This window comes from Triticum dicoccoides, chromosome 5B (genome assembly GCF_002162155.2).
Source record: "Triticum dicoccoides isolate Atlit2015 ecotype Zavitan chromosome 5B, WEW_v2.0, whole genome shotgun sequence".
Taxonomy (NCBI): Eukaryota; Viridiplantae; Streptophyta; class Magnoliopsida; order Poales; family Poaceae; genus Triticum; species Triticum dicoccoides.
Window position 1 is genome coordinate 270,624,411 of NC_041389.1, and position 15,104 is coordinate 270,639,514.

At 50.9% G+C, this 15,104-nt stretch overlaps 1 long non-coding RNA gene across 1 annotated transcript; it reads left to right on the forward strand.

Moving 5' to 3' along the window:
- Positions 1-6: 6 nt before the first annotated feature.
- Positions 7-2,568, forward strand: LOC119308371. The gene is made up of 4 exons (XR_005150067.1): positions 7-1,040; positions 1,184-1,258; positions 1,694-1,939; positions 2,307-2,568. It is a non-coding gene; the product is annotated as an uncharacterized LOC119308371 (long non-coding RNA).
- The last annotated feature ends 12,536 nt before the right edge of the window (positions 2,569-15,104 follow it).

Sequence of the window (15,104 nt, forward strand, 5' to 3'; positions counted from 1 at the left end):
TGACGATGTCGACCGCCAGCGGCGGTTCAAGCCGGCGACTTGCCGGACCAGATGGTGAGGAACCTTCTGGAGCAGGAGAGCCTTCATCGGAGGCAAGACCACCTGCAGCTCCTTCACCTCCATCCTCGTAGCCATCGTCCGCTTGTTCGTGCTTGTCCATCGATTTCGCCAGTACCACATCCTCGCCAAGGACTTCTCCAACCTCAACGCCATGGTAATTTTGTATTTTCTCCCCTCTCTCTTTGCTTCCTGCCGGTTCACTCGATCGGCCCAGGTTGTTGGTATTTGCGAGACAAGCAGAATCTCATGATGGCTATTAGAAATTTAGAATGGAGACTTGCAATTCTGGGTGTTTTTGTAGGTATGCGGTACTACTTTCTGATTTGTGGCTGGTTGATGGAACCTGTATATTCCCAATCCTTTGGAATAGAGATTCTACTTGTGCTTAGTAATGGATTTCATATTATACCTTGGAAGGTGACAACGGAAGATAAGTTCTGTGACTTGTACGTTCTGCTAATGACCGACTTTCAGTAAAAATTAAGGTGTCTGCCTTGTAGAAAAAATTACCAATCATCTAGCAGTTTCCTTTAAGTATTATAGTATTCCTGATCCACCGTTGTGGTTGTTGGCTTGCACCTTTGTGTATGTACACGCTAACAGCCGGCTGGCCGCAGCTAATTACTCATTAGCCAATATGTTAATGAACTATCACGAAATTAGAGAATCCCAAAGCAAGCAGGCAATAGCCCATGTACGATCATGGCTGGCTTATTTTGTTATTTTGATGGATGAATCGATCAAATCGTAACCTGTGTATGTGCATGTTCTGCACTTTCACCGGCTGGATGTAGTAACTTTGGTTTAGATTTGATTGTCGCCGTCATACTAGAGCATAGTAGCAGCTGGTGCTAGCAGCCGAACGCATGAGCACTTGGTGCAGCGCCGCAACATTCGTCTTCACAACAGTGTGTTCGCCGCGCGCCGTCTTCCATGACGCATTGATCCTCGGAGTCTTTGAACTTGGCATCACAACTCATGTAAGTCAACCTTAAACTTAAGGTATATAATTACAACTTAATATTGTTGTTAGAAATTTTGAAGATTGCTGGTCAGTGTTTTTGTTCGATCTACATAAATGTGCTTGCAAGTGCTTATGAAATGAATCCATCATTGTTTACAGGGCAAAAAATTCTTACATATTCATCTTTGGGAAAAAGTTCAGGGCATATATAGCGGGTTACTTCTGTAGAAGGAGGTACGCCTGCATGAATAATGTTGGCTTGTAAAGCTGTAGCTTATTTAAGTGACATCTTCTGCAGTGTAACTAAAAAAATCATGTTGAAAAGATTTTGTATTCACTCAGATATATTACTATTATTGTCAATCATATGTATATAAATCAAAATCACTAGAAAACACACTTGTTAACATTTAATACAGCCAGCTTTGTGCGAATTATTTTCTATCAACTTCAAGTATTTCTGGAATTTTTTCAATCTCTGCATTTATATATGCACTGTTTTGGTAACTACAGATCTGTGTTTGTAATGAAGCATGCTCTATTTGTCGGCGCACATATTTTCTGGGCATTTACCTCACTGTATCTTCATTATATTCTTTGTAAGGTGTTTATTAATTTAATTAACATATGAATGGTCTGTTCATAAGGCTCTCTTTTCTCTGTATACAGAGTTGAGTGCTATGGCCGGGACTGTAAAAAAGTGGTCAAATTATGATATATCAAAGCCCTTCACACGTGATGACGTATGTTGGATGATGGAATGATTATTCTGTTCAGTGCTTGCTTTGACTTGGGTGTTCAGAGAAGTAAAACTTCAACTATCATGTTTAGTGAAGCAACATATTGTATCTGAAGTGAAACTTTCTGTTTGATACGGAGATATGAGCATCAAACTAACATCGATCTAAAGATAAGGTATGCTCATTTCTCTACTGTTTGGAATTCAACATGGTTGAGCAACAATCTATTATTGATCATTCCTTTTGCAATATGAATGCTCATTTTAGTTCCTGCTTAGCTTTAGGAAATCTAAACAAGAGTGTTGCTCTTGCTACACTCCAAAGTACCGATCTAGAATATAAAACAAAAATTGTGGGTGTTGAACTTGTTAATTTATTCTTGGTTGATACAACCACTAAAACAAAACTATTGGTCATATAGCAAGATGAATTATCACATGGCCTTCAAGCTTCGTATGTTGCTCTTTGTTTGAATTTTACTACCTTAGTAACTTGATTTTATTTGATGGCACCTTATTTTTCTCATTTCTTTGTTGTTGTAGATTGTCAAGATAAATCGATGATCCATGGCTCAGAAGTCGATTGCAAGATCGAGAGGGTGGCTACTACTAGGTAGTTTTAGATTAGGTTATTAGAATGTCATTCAGGTCAATGTTTCAAATATTATGTTTTAGATGGCTGACATGTTGATTGCAAGGTTGAGAATCAGACTACTACTAGGTAGTTTCACATACTGTAGTCTTTGTATCATGTTCTTTGTAAAGCAACCAAGTTGATTAATATATGTGACCATTCTAATTATTATGTTTGTCTCTCCTATACACTATCATCATTGATATAATAATTTAGAATTTTGATATACAAAATACATTAATTGTCCAAGCTATGCGACGAACGCATACAGAGTGTTGTTATGCTCTAGCTCTATACGTTGCTGCCTTACAACACATATTCATGCTGGTTACCAACGAATTTATATATGTTGTTGTAGCCCTTTGCAACGCCACCAACGACAACACATATAAATCCGTTGGTGTAGACCTTAGCAACGCTTAAATGGGCATTCGACAACACATCGATGTGTTGCTGAAGGGGGGTTCTTGTTGTAGTGTACAATGCGGATCCGAGCATTAATGACGTAAAGTACTTGGATACATAGAGTCATTACATATAATTTGTGATTTTACTATGGATATTGATCCTTAATTCGGCCTCCCATGCCTGCATTAAGGCTCGGGGGCTACTGGGCTTCGGGCTTATTATTTACAAATATTAAAAGGGCACATCGATCCCCTGATCTGGTGTTGCCACCCGACCAGTGTCTCGGGGCTACTGCATTGACAATCCAATGCAGAAAATTTGAAGTGCAATATAGTTTTGGAGGAGATTATTATCCTCAGGTTGGTCGGCCGCACCCAATCTGAGTCTCGAGGACTTTGCACACCGCGTTTCTATTCCTAAGTATGTTGCCGAGCTGGGAATTGATCCTCAGGCCGATTTTGCGAATCAACCTGAGTCTCAAGGGCTACTGGGTTCGGCGGTATTATGTCATCCTTCAGGTGCATCTCAGGTTTTAGACCGACACACACCTTGAGGGCTACTAGTTATACATATTAACAACAAATAAATTTGCACGCATCGGAAAGAAAAGCCGCAAACAATCAGCCCATGGCCAAGGTGCTGATCCACCTCGAAAGCATTTCGGATATAGCTCGAATGCAAGTGGCGGCCTCCATAGAGGGCATTTCCGGCATTAAGCTCGGCTAAACTCCTGCAACCTTTTTGAACCAAGGTGATCTATGACACCTCGGATACAGTCCAGCATTGGAGCTCGGACATAGTCTGTCGTTAGAGCTCGCATACATTCCGGCATTGGAGCTCGGATACATTCCGGTGTTGGAGCTCGGAAGCGGTCCAGCATTGGTGGTCGGCTGCAAAAGATACCTCGGAAGCAGTCCGGCGTTGGAGCTCGGATGCAAGAGGACACCGCCACACGGGAACAACTTCAAACCCGAAACGTGGCATAAAAATAACAAGGCATTGATAAAGGCCGAAGACTTAAAGGGCTCCTCGGATACCCGACGTGTAAACTCTTTGGATTCACTCCATCGATCCTCAAGATCGAAGATGGGAAGATTAGTTGAACCAGTTTTCAAGACCGACGACCGAAGATAAAGAATAGTTCGAAAGAATCGAGGAGCGTCCCCAACTTGAAGACCGGTTCAGGGGGCTACTAACGGTGTCCTGGACTAGGGAGTACTCACCACTTCGTCTCCCGATCAGTTGGATTGGGCCGAGGACCCCCATGCCGCATACAAGGAAGACTGCCCCTGCCGCATACAAGGAAGACTCCACAAGACTTGGCATCCAAGACAAGGACTCTCCTAAACCCTAGGCCTCCGGTGTCTTATATAAACCGAGGCCAGGCTAGTCAATAGACAATCTGATATTCATTACCACAATCTCGTAGTAGACACATGTACTCTGTACTACAGCCATATGAATACAATCAAAAGCAGCATGTAGGGTATTATCTCTTCAAGAGAGCCCGAAGCTGGGTAAAACCTCGTGTCCATGTTACCATCGCTCCAAGATGCCTAGCTTAGGACCCCTACTACGAGATCCGACAGTTTTGACACCGACAGTGGGTGGAGACAACGTGGATGCGCTTGTTAGGGCCTTTGCTTCTGACAACGATGAGGTGATAGTCGCTGCGGATGAGGGTGATGTGGTTAATGGCGGTGAAGATGGTGCCAATGATGGCGATGGTGGCATGAGTGATGCCACTGGAGGCGACCAAGAGGATGCGGTGAGTGATATGTCCGACTGATCCTGTGTCCCCCTGCTGTTTATCTTGCACACAAAAGCTCGGGCGCGGCCCTGAAGGTTGTAAGAAAATTTTGGGAGGGGATGCCCCTCATGTAAAAAGATTGTTGTGCACATGCTTTCAGGAGCAACGCTGAATGTGCGCCCGCATGATGTTACGGGCCCTGCGATGAGTTAGTTGCTGTGGTTTACCTCTAGCCCGGATAAGCCTTGAGTAGGCTTGCGAGGCCGCGATCCTCCAAGGGTCCTCTAGGGGGCCTGCCGACCATGTGATGAGAGCCTCGCGAGAGCGAGTGCTGGCCGCGGGACGGCATGCGCGCATGCGCTTGGCCCAGCCTCGCCCGTGAGAGGCTCACGAGGGGCAGTCAGTTGGTGCGAATTCCAAACTAGGGTAGAAACCAGAACACAAGAAAACACACAAACGAGACAAGACCCCCCCACGCACATACGCAAACACAAATTCAATTGCAACTTAAATGTGAAGCAAGAAAGCTCGACCACAGAAAGGGGGGCAAAGATCAAAAGGCCGCGTCCGGCACCTAGTTTAGTCTTTGATGTCTTCTCACCAGCGCGGAGCTAAGTGGTGCCACTGGGCGTGGGAGGGAGCCCCCGAGGCCCGAGGGCGGCTCTCCGGAGACTCTGGGGCGTGTACAGCCCCAACTCATTATTATGTGAGAGTGTCACGGGCGGCGAGCCTCACACGCACTAGGCCTTCTTCACAGGTACCGGCCTTGCTTCATATCGCCAGACGAGGGCCCCGCCTTGCGCCACCCTCGACCACCATTGACGGTGGCCGGCAGCCAAGGACGACGCCAATGGGGTAAAGGGGATGCCAGCGGTTCCCCCGATGACCATGGGTCCTCTGCCGGGGGCAGGCTTTGCAGCACCTCCCCGGCAGAGGGCCTACCTCCGGGGAACACCTTGCTCCGTGCACCGTGGGGAGGGGTGAGGGAGTCCTGGACTAGGGGGTGTCCAGATAGCCGGACTCCAAGACTACGAAGATACAAGATTGAAGACTCCGTCCCGTGTCCGGATGGGACTTTCCTTGGCGTGGAAGGCAAGCTTGGTGATACGGATATGTAGATCTCCTACCATTGTAACCGACTCTGTGTAACCCTAGCCCTCTCCGGTGTCTATATAAACCGGAGGGCTTTAGTCCGTAGGACACAACATACATTACAACAATCATACCATAGGCTAGCTTCTAGGGTTTAGCCTCCTTGATCTCGTGGTAGATCCACTCTTGTACTACCCATATCATCAATATTAATCAAGCAGGACGTAGGGTTTTACCTCCATCAAGAGGGCCCGAACCTGGGTAAAACATCGTGCCCCTTGTCTCCTGTTACCATCCGCCTAGACGCACAGTCCGGGACCCCCTACCCGAGATCCGCCGGTTTTGACACCGACATTGGTGCTTTCATTGAGAGTTCCTCTGTGTCGTCACCGATAGGCTCGATGGCTTCTTCAATCAACAACGCTGTCCAGGGTGAGACTTTTCTCCCCGGACAGATCTTCGTATTCGGTGGCTTCGCACTGCTGGCTAATCCACTTGGCCATCTGGAGCAGATCGAAAGCTACGCCCCTGGCCGTCAGGTCAGGTTCGGGAGCCTAAACTTCACGGCCGACATCCGCGGGGACTTGATCTTCGACGGGCTCGAGCCACAGCCAAGCGTGCCGCACTATCGCGATGGGCATGATCTAGCTCTGCCGCCGAACAGTGCCTTGGTGGCCGCACAAGAATCCGCTCCGGCCCTTAGTCCGGAGCCGATCGCGCAGATCGAGGACCGGTGGTTGGACGCCGCCTCGGGGGCTGCAACTTCCACGGCGATGGAGCCGAACACTAACCTGGTCCCTTGTGAAGCTTGTGACTCCGAGGTGCCGGACTCCCTGCCGGACTCCGGACCTCCCGCGCCCCTGCCAATCGAATCTGATTGGGCGCCGGTTATGGAATTCACCGCCGCGGACATCTTCCAACACTCTCCCTTTGGCGACATCCTAAATTCGCTAAAACATCTCTCGCTATCCGGAGAGACCTGGCCGGACTATGGCCAGGACGGTTGGGATACAGACAACGAAGAAATTCAAAGCCCACCAACCTCCCACTTTGTAGCCACTGTCGACGATTTAACCGACATGCTAGACTACAACTCCGAGGACATCGACGGTATGGACGACGATGCCGGAGACGAACAAGAACCAGCGCCTATAGGGCACTGGAAGACCACCTCGTCATACGACGTATACATGGTGGATACCCCAAAAGGAAGCGATAACGAGGACCAACGGGGCGCGGCAGAAGATAATCCCGCCGACAAACAACCAAAACGGCGATGCAGACGCCGCCCTAAATCCCGCCTCGACAACAACAGCGCTCCTAATGACCCAGCAATACAGCAGGGCAAACCAGTGGACGACGAACACGCAGACAAGCAACCGTCCGAACAGGACGAGTCAGATAATCAGTCCAGGCCCGGCGAAAACAACAGTCCAGACAACCTCACGCCGGACACACCGCCGGAGAATAAAAACCGTCGGAAAAGACTCGTCGCCACCGCAAGAAGTTTGAAGAAGGAAAAACGGAAGCTCAAAACAGCGGAAGATATACTCAGAATGAGGTGGAGAAAAGTTCTCAAAACCGCAGACAAATACGGCAATGGCCATCAATCAAAGAGCTACCCGAAGCGCAAGCTGCTGCCAGAATTTGACGAGGAGGCCATAGAGCCCCCACAGTCAAAAAACAAAGAGGCCGCCTGGTCGGATAGACGGCCAGATGATAGGCCAAAATCTAAAAGCGGCGCCGCACATAAGCCGACTAATGACCCTGGAAAAACGGATGGCCCAGCCAGGTCCATTTACGGGCCAAAGAAGAGGGCCCCAGGAAGCAACGCAACACGCCAAGTGTCCGAAGACAGCGGTACACCCAAATACAGGGGCGCCGCACACCCACTATGTTTCACCAACGAGGTGCTGGATCATGAATTCCCAGCAGAATTTAAACCCATAAACATAGAGGCTTACGACGGAACAACAAACCCTGGAGTCTGGATAGAGGATTATATACTACACATACACATGGCTAGAGGAGATGATCTCCACGCCATAAAATACTTACCCCTCAAGGTCAAAGGGCCAGCCCGTCATTGGCTCAAAAGCCTCCCAGAAAACACTGTTGGAAGTTGGGAAGAGCTCGACGACGCATTCAGAGCAAATTTTCAAGGAACTTATGTCCGCCCTCCAGATGCAGATGATCTAAGTCATATAACTCAACAACCCGGAGAGTCAGTGCGCAAATTCTGGAACAGGTTCCTCACCAAAAAGAACCAAATAGTCGACTGTCCGGACGCCGAAGCCTTAGCAGCTTTTAAACACAACGTCCGAGACGAATGGCTCGCTAGACACCTCGGCCAAGAGAAGCCGAGGACAATGTCCGCGCTAACAAGCCTCATGACCCGCTTTTGCACGGGAGAGGATAGCTGGCTAGCAAGATGCAGCACCAGCGACCCAAGTACATCCGAGATCAGAGATGGAAACGGAAAATCACGGCGCAGAAAGATCAGCGTCGGAATAAAGAGAAAAGCCCAAAGAACACGGCGGTCAACGCCGGATTCAAAAGCTCGCGGCCAAACAACAAAACACCGCCTCTTAAGGATAACCGTGATGAGCTATCCAACTTAAACAAAATTTTGGGTCGGATATGTCAAATCCACAGTACCCCCGGAAGGCCTGCAAACCACACCCACCGAGATTGTTCGGTTTTCAAATAGTCCGGCCGATTAAAGGCCGAACACAAGGGGCTCGACGCATTAAGCGAGGATGATGATAAACCCCACCAGCAGAGGACCGGAAAACAAAAGACTTTCCCACAAGAGTTCAAAACAGTAAATTCACTTCATGTGATAATACGGAAAAACAATGCGGCACCCGCTAAAATGGGTCTCACACGGTCCAACCCAGCGGGACATAGAGATTGGATATGAAAACCAATCACTTTCGACCACCTGGATTATTCTAGAAGCGTTCGAAATGCAGGATGGACTGCCCTGATATTGGATCCTATAATCGACGGACTGCAATTTACACAAGTCCTGATGGGCGGAGGCAGCGACTTAAACCTGTTGTATCCAAACACAATCCGCAAGTTGGGGATAGACCTGACTAAAATTCAACACAGCCGCACTTCCTTTAAAGGAGTGACACCAGGCCCTTACGCCAAGTGCACAGGCTCCTTATTACTAGAAGTTGTGTTCGGGTCACCGAACAACTTTCGACGTGAAAAACTAATCTTTCATGTCGTCCCATTTAAAAGTAGCTATCAAGCACTCTTGGGACGAGAAGCTTTTGTCCGCTTCAACACCATACCACATTACGCGTCTCTTACACTTAAGATGCCCGGTCCACGTGGCATCATTTCAGTGCCAGGGTCATTTAAAGACCCCGGACACGGCTAGACGAGTCCGGCATAAATAAGCTAGGGGCTCCCTAGCCGCACACCCCTTCACAAGGGGCTACGCGTATAAGCAACAGCGAGCTCATATAGACTCCGCTTTACTTACTTATTTATATTTTTTTCCTTCGTATATATTTTTCGCACGATCTCCTTTCAAACTAAGTTCCTCTCTTTTTACAGATGAACAACGTGCACACCCGTCCAGGATAACGGCACAACGGAGACACAGGCGCAGACGTGCAGTAGGGACCCGTCGCAAGGATTCTTTTCAGATTAAGACCCTGCTTAAACCTTTTTTACTGTCTCTTGTTGTTATAATCCCCTGGTTTATCATTATAACCAAAGTGGAGTCTGACGTTTTGGCGTTGGCCGCGTTAGAGGACCTTGCCCGTACCTAGACACTAGGGGCTTAGGGCATTGTTCTGCCCATCATTATAAAGACCGAACACCTTAGGGAGTGTTCGGCGTCTCGAGTTAGGCCTTATATGCATCAGGTCCGAATCATGTCTTTGGTCAAATGTTGGGTTTGCCCGGCTCCTGTGTTTTGCTGCCTTACGTTCCGTATCATCGGCTAACGCGGCACTAGGAGAACTACTGCGATTGTGCCCCAGTTCGGCTGGGCGAGCACCTCAGTAGAGAAAGCCGAAAACTGACTATCATGATATAGCGAGAGACTGGTCAACCACTCGATCAACTACCGGAATGTTTAGAATTCCTCCGCTTTGACGAAGGACCATTTTCTGGTCAGGCACACATGCGCCCCAAATTCGGAGAGCGCGGTGCCCCCAGGGGCTATATCGTAGCCCCACCCTCGAACTCCAATGGCTAAGTGAAAGTGATAAAGCATCATAGTCCGGTTGCCTCGTTTGCTACGCTACCACCTCCTTAACAGGACCGAGACGTCGGATTAAGTGTGAAAACGCACTATTTTTTGCGAACACCCCCGCACCTTGTGCGTGGGGGCTGAAGCCAAAGACTGCCATCTTTCAGGTTATACAAAAGTATACATAAACGGCCACATAGGAGATATTTCAATACTTGGAACGCACAAGTATAAAAAGCGGTTACATCATAATCATTGTTTTACAAGATAAAACGTTCATTTGAACGCGGCATTTTTTGAGCACTGCGACTCTATTACACGAGCACCACGCATAACTTCCCCAAAATAGTGCTCGGTGGGTAACCGGCTTTCGTCCGAACCCTGGGTTGCAATAGAGGTGGCATCCATCTCTGTCCAATGTGTCTTCACACGGGCAAGGGCCATCCGCGCACCTTCTATGCAGGCCGACCGCTTCATCTCCTTGATATGCGGCACCGCTCCAAGAAATTGCTGCAATAAGCCAAAATAGCTCGTCGCCTTAGGCCTCTCTGGCCAGACATGAGCCACGTATCAGTCATGGCAAGTCCGGACAACCTGTTCAGCTCAGCCCATTTGGCCAACCGATCGGTCAACGGAAGTGAACGATCCGGACTATGAAATTGAGACCAAAACAGCTCTTCCATCTTGTGATCCTTCTGACTCCGGAAGTGCACAACGGCATCCGCCGCACTTGCCGCTAAGTCCATATATGGATCCTCCGCCCCCCACAGCTGGCCAAGCTGGGCATAATTCAGATCCGTAAACCGGCGACGCAGCAGAAAAGGCTTGCCAGCCACAATGTCTCCGGCCTGGCGCAGCTCCTCCTTCATAGCCCGCATTGCAGAACGGGCATCCTTGGCCTCGGCGGTGGCCTTCCCCAGGTCTTCTCGCTCCGATAGGCGCTCCTTTTCAAGAGCCTCATTGCGGTCAGTAGCATCCTTCAATTTCACGGCCAATCCGGCCATCTCTTCCCTGCTTAGGCAGTGTGCAGCCCTTTCGGCTTCTAACTCCTCGGCCGCCCTCGAGGCAGCTGCATCACTCCTTGTGGCTTGCTCCTTGGCTTGAGCAAGCTTGGCCCGAAGGCTCTCCACAGCAGTAGCACCATCTGCATCACAGCATAAATATTGTAAGAGGCGGGCTTTGGCTCCCTTAAGTAAGTGACTGCGGAGAATTCATTTACCTTGCGACTCGTCAAGTCGCCGGTTGACAAGCGCGATGTCCGCATCCGCCACATCAAGTTGCCGCATTAACTCGACAACTCCACCAGTCCGGCTAGCCCCCGGACTATCCGCCACCTGCATAGGAAGGGCGACACTCAATACCTGCGATATTGATCCTCGGCACGCTGTCATTTTCAACAACCTACCGAGTCTCAGGGGCTACTATCTATACAGGGCGCACTTCTATGTGCAAAACTGTCAAAAAGGGGCGTCGTTTTTATGTACCTCAAATCCCGCCAGCAAACTCCTGACGGCATTATGCAATCCGCTCTCGGCAGACGAGATCCTTCCAATCACCATGCTCATCAATGCACGGTGATCTTCTGAGATGGACGCCCTCTCAGGCAGATCCTTCAGCTCCCTCGGCCGAACACTAGTCGGCGCCGAACTCTCCGGCTCTGTTGGGCTCGGGGATACCCTCCGTGATGACACTTCAGGCTCGTCCGCCCTGTCCGACGGCGCAGCAGACGGAGGCGTCTCGCTCTCCATCATCTCCGGACGAAGATCCCGCGAAGACGAACTCATCTGAGAAGGCCGCAGATCCGAACTGTAAGGTAAAAATTTCGGTTATCCTCAGAAGCACAAATAGGGATATTTTCTTATTAATGAACTCCCCTTTTCCTACTCACGGCTCGCTGGAGGGCTGATCCTTTAGAGACGATTGTACGGTCGGGGTCTCCCCGGACGCAGGACCCTCTGGTGAAGATTTCTTCCCCCGCTTGGGGGCTTTGGCCTCCGGGTCTTCGGAGGCGGTCCTTGTCTCCCCCTGGAAGGAGGGATTCTCGATCCCCCCTTCTTCAAGCGCCCCCTTGGGCGAGGTGATAGCTCCTCTATTTTCCCCATCGCCTTCTTCTACAGGCGCGACCTCCAACATTCTGACCAGCACGGGCTCCGGTGCGGTCTCTGGGAGGGGGGCCGGACACCTTATCAGCTTTGCTCGCGCTACCCACTCCTGATGAAGGATAACGGGTTAGAAGGCGAATTATAGAAAAGCAAACAAACGGAACATCCGGACATTGAGCTATTTACCTGAGTATCCGGGCGATTGCAGCTTAGGCCCGCATCCTCGGTCAATTCCGGACACATCACCTGTGGTCCGAAGAACAACTTGTACATCTCCACGGGTGTCGTACCCATGAAGTGTTGGAGAACTCGTGGTCCCTCCGGATTGTACTCCCATAACCGGAGAGGACGGCGTTTGCAGGGTAGAAGATGCCTGATTAGCATGACCTGCATCACCACTACCAGATCGATCTCCCTCGCTTGGAGGTCTCGAATCCGGCCCTGCAATAGGGGCACGTCTTCTGACGGCCCCCAATTGAGCCCTTGGTTGACCCACGACATAATCCGTCGTGGAGGTCCCGGGCGGAATGAAGGCGGCGGCTTTTGCCTGCTGCCCTTCGGAGCGGTGATATAGAACCACTCCTGCTGCCACAAGCCGAGCTCCTCTTGGAAGGAGCCCTCGGGCCACGGGGCATCGGTCCTCCTGCTTATGGCCGCCCCGCTGCACTCTGCTTGACGCCCCCCGATCTTCTTCGACTCCACATTGAAGGTCTTCAGCCACAGGCCGAAGTGGGGGGTGACGCGGAGGAAGGCTTCGCAGACGATAATGAATGCGGAAATATGGAGGATGGACTCTGGAGCCAAGTCGTGAAAATCCAGCCCGTAGTAGAACATGAGCCCTCTCACGAAGGGGTCCGTCGAGAAGCCTAAACCCCGACGGAGGTGGGATACGAAGACGACGTACTCACCGGGCTCGGGAGTAGGTATGGCCTGCCCTTGGGCGGGCAACCTGTGCGAAATCTCGTAAGACAGGTACTTGGCCTCACGCAGCTTTAACATGTCCTCCTCCGTGACGGAGGAGGGCATCCACTGGCCCTGAAGGTCGGAGCCGGACATTGTTGAAGGTCCGAAGTGCTCGAATCTGGGGCTCTGGGTGTTGGAACTTGGAGCAAGGAGAAGATTCGATGGAAGATTGAAGAAAAGAAACGAGCCTTGGTCCTCTTATAAAGAGGGAAAATACCAAGAGCCGTCTCCGTGACCGTTCGGGATTCACCTTTGATAGAGGAGGCGTGGCGACGGGCGCGGTTGGGTTACCCATGCCCGTATTGATGAGAATCCCAGGATAAGGGGAACACAATCTCTGCTTCGACAAGACGTGCCAAGGAAACCGCTTCGCTAAACGTGCTGAGGTGGTATAATAAAAAATGATTCAAGTAAAGGCTTGGTAGTGGTGCGACGTCATGCCGCAAAATACATCAGCAGATTGAGCTTGTGTACATTTTATTCTCTCTACGGTGGAATGTGGAATTTATTTTGCAGAGCCGGACACTATCCTGGTGTTCATGATCTTCTCTGGATTATTCAAAGGAGGAACCCGCCTTGCAACGCCGAAGACTATATACGCGCCGGACTTATCGTCATTGAAGCCTTGTTCAGGGGCTACTGAGGGAGTCCTGGACTAGGGGGTGTCCGGATAGCCGGACTATCATCGTCCGCCGGACTCCAAGACTACGAAGATACAAGAGTGAAGACTCCGTCCCGTGTCCGGATGGGACTTTCCTTGGCGTGGAAGGCAAGCTTGGCGATACGGATATGTAGATCTCCTACCATTGTAACCGACTCTGTGTAACCCTAGCCCTCTCCGGTGTCTATATAAACCGGAGGGCTTTAGTCCGTAGGACACAACATACATTACAACGATCATACCATAGGCTAGCTTCTAGGGTTTAGCCTCCTTGATCTCGTGGTAGATCCACTCTTGTACTACCCATATCATCAATATTAATCAAGCAGGACGTAGGGTTTTACCTCCATCAAGAGGGCCCGAACCTGGGTAAAACATCGTGTCCCTTGTCTCCTGTTACCATCCGCCTAGACGCACAGTCCGGGACCCCCTACCCGAGATCCGCCGGTTTTGACACCGACAAGGGGCCTAGCTCCCGGCCCCTCTCCTGCAGCCCCGAGTGCGCTCCTCCTGGCGGAAGGGAGGCTGCCAAGCTAGGGCAGCCTTCTGCTGCAGTGACTTGAACTTCATGCGACCCATGGTTAGCATAAGCTTGCTCCCGAGGAATTAGCGGTACCCGATAGCTGCTGCCGCCACCGCGGTTGGTGAGGCTTCCTTGGGGCTCCTGAAAAGGCTCTGCTTCTGGCGTCTCCTCTTCCCAGCCTGACCCGAGGAATGAGCCAGGGTCGTCTTCCAGCGCATACTCCCGATCCATCATGTGGGGCACGTAAGCCTCCGAGGTCGCCGCCCCAAAGACTTCGCCATAGTTCCCCATGCTCCACGTGGCCTAGCCTAGCGATCCGTCTTGGGGACAGTAGGGTGGCGGTCCACCCGGGCCGTAAGCGGCGATGCGCACACCCTCACTCACCGGGGGTGGTGCCGGTGCAGCTTTTACGCCCGTCACTGATGGTTGAGATAGTGTTGATGAAGCCTTGGGGCGCACCTGAGGGCACGCGGGCGTGGATGGGCCCGCCGCATGATCCGCCCGGGGCCTTGGGTGGAAGCTGGATGCAGAAAGGAGGTGCCCCCCAAAGCTACAGCATCCAGGAGCTCGTCAACACGCTCCAGTGGCACGTCTCTACCGCTCTCCTGCAACCTGCACCGCAGCAGCTCCCGAGCCACCGTGAGCGCGACCCTCATGTTCGCTTGTTCCCTTCGGGTGTGCGGCGCCATTGCTGCGGCGTGGTTGGACTTGCGGCCGATCGCACCTGCCACGGGGTGAGGGCAGGTAGTGCTTGACCGCGTCGCTCGCATCCCGCAGCATTCTGCGGAGTGCAGGCTGCCTGAGGTGCGGGGTTGAGGTCTCCTTGGGCAGGTGGCGCGGCATGGGCTGGCCATGCCGCCCAGCGGTCGGCGTTGGTCGTCGGGTCGCCGGACATGGATGCGACGAAGAAGTGGAACGCAGATCGGCAGAAAGAAGATTTCGGCAGACCCCCTACCTGGCGCGCCAAATGTCGGATATCGGGTTCCGGCAAA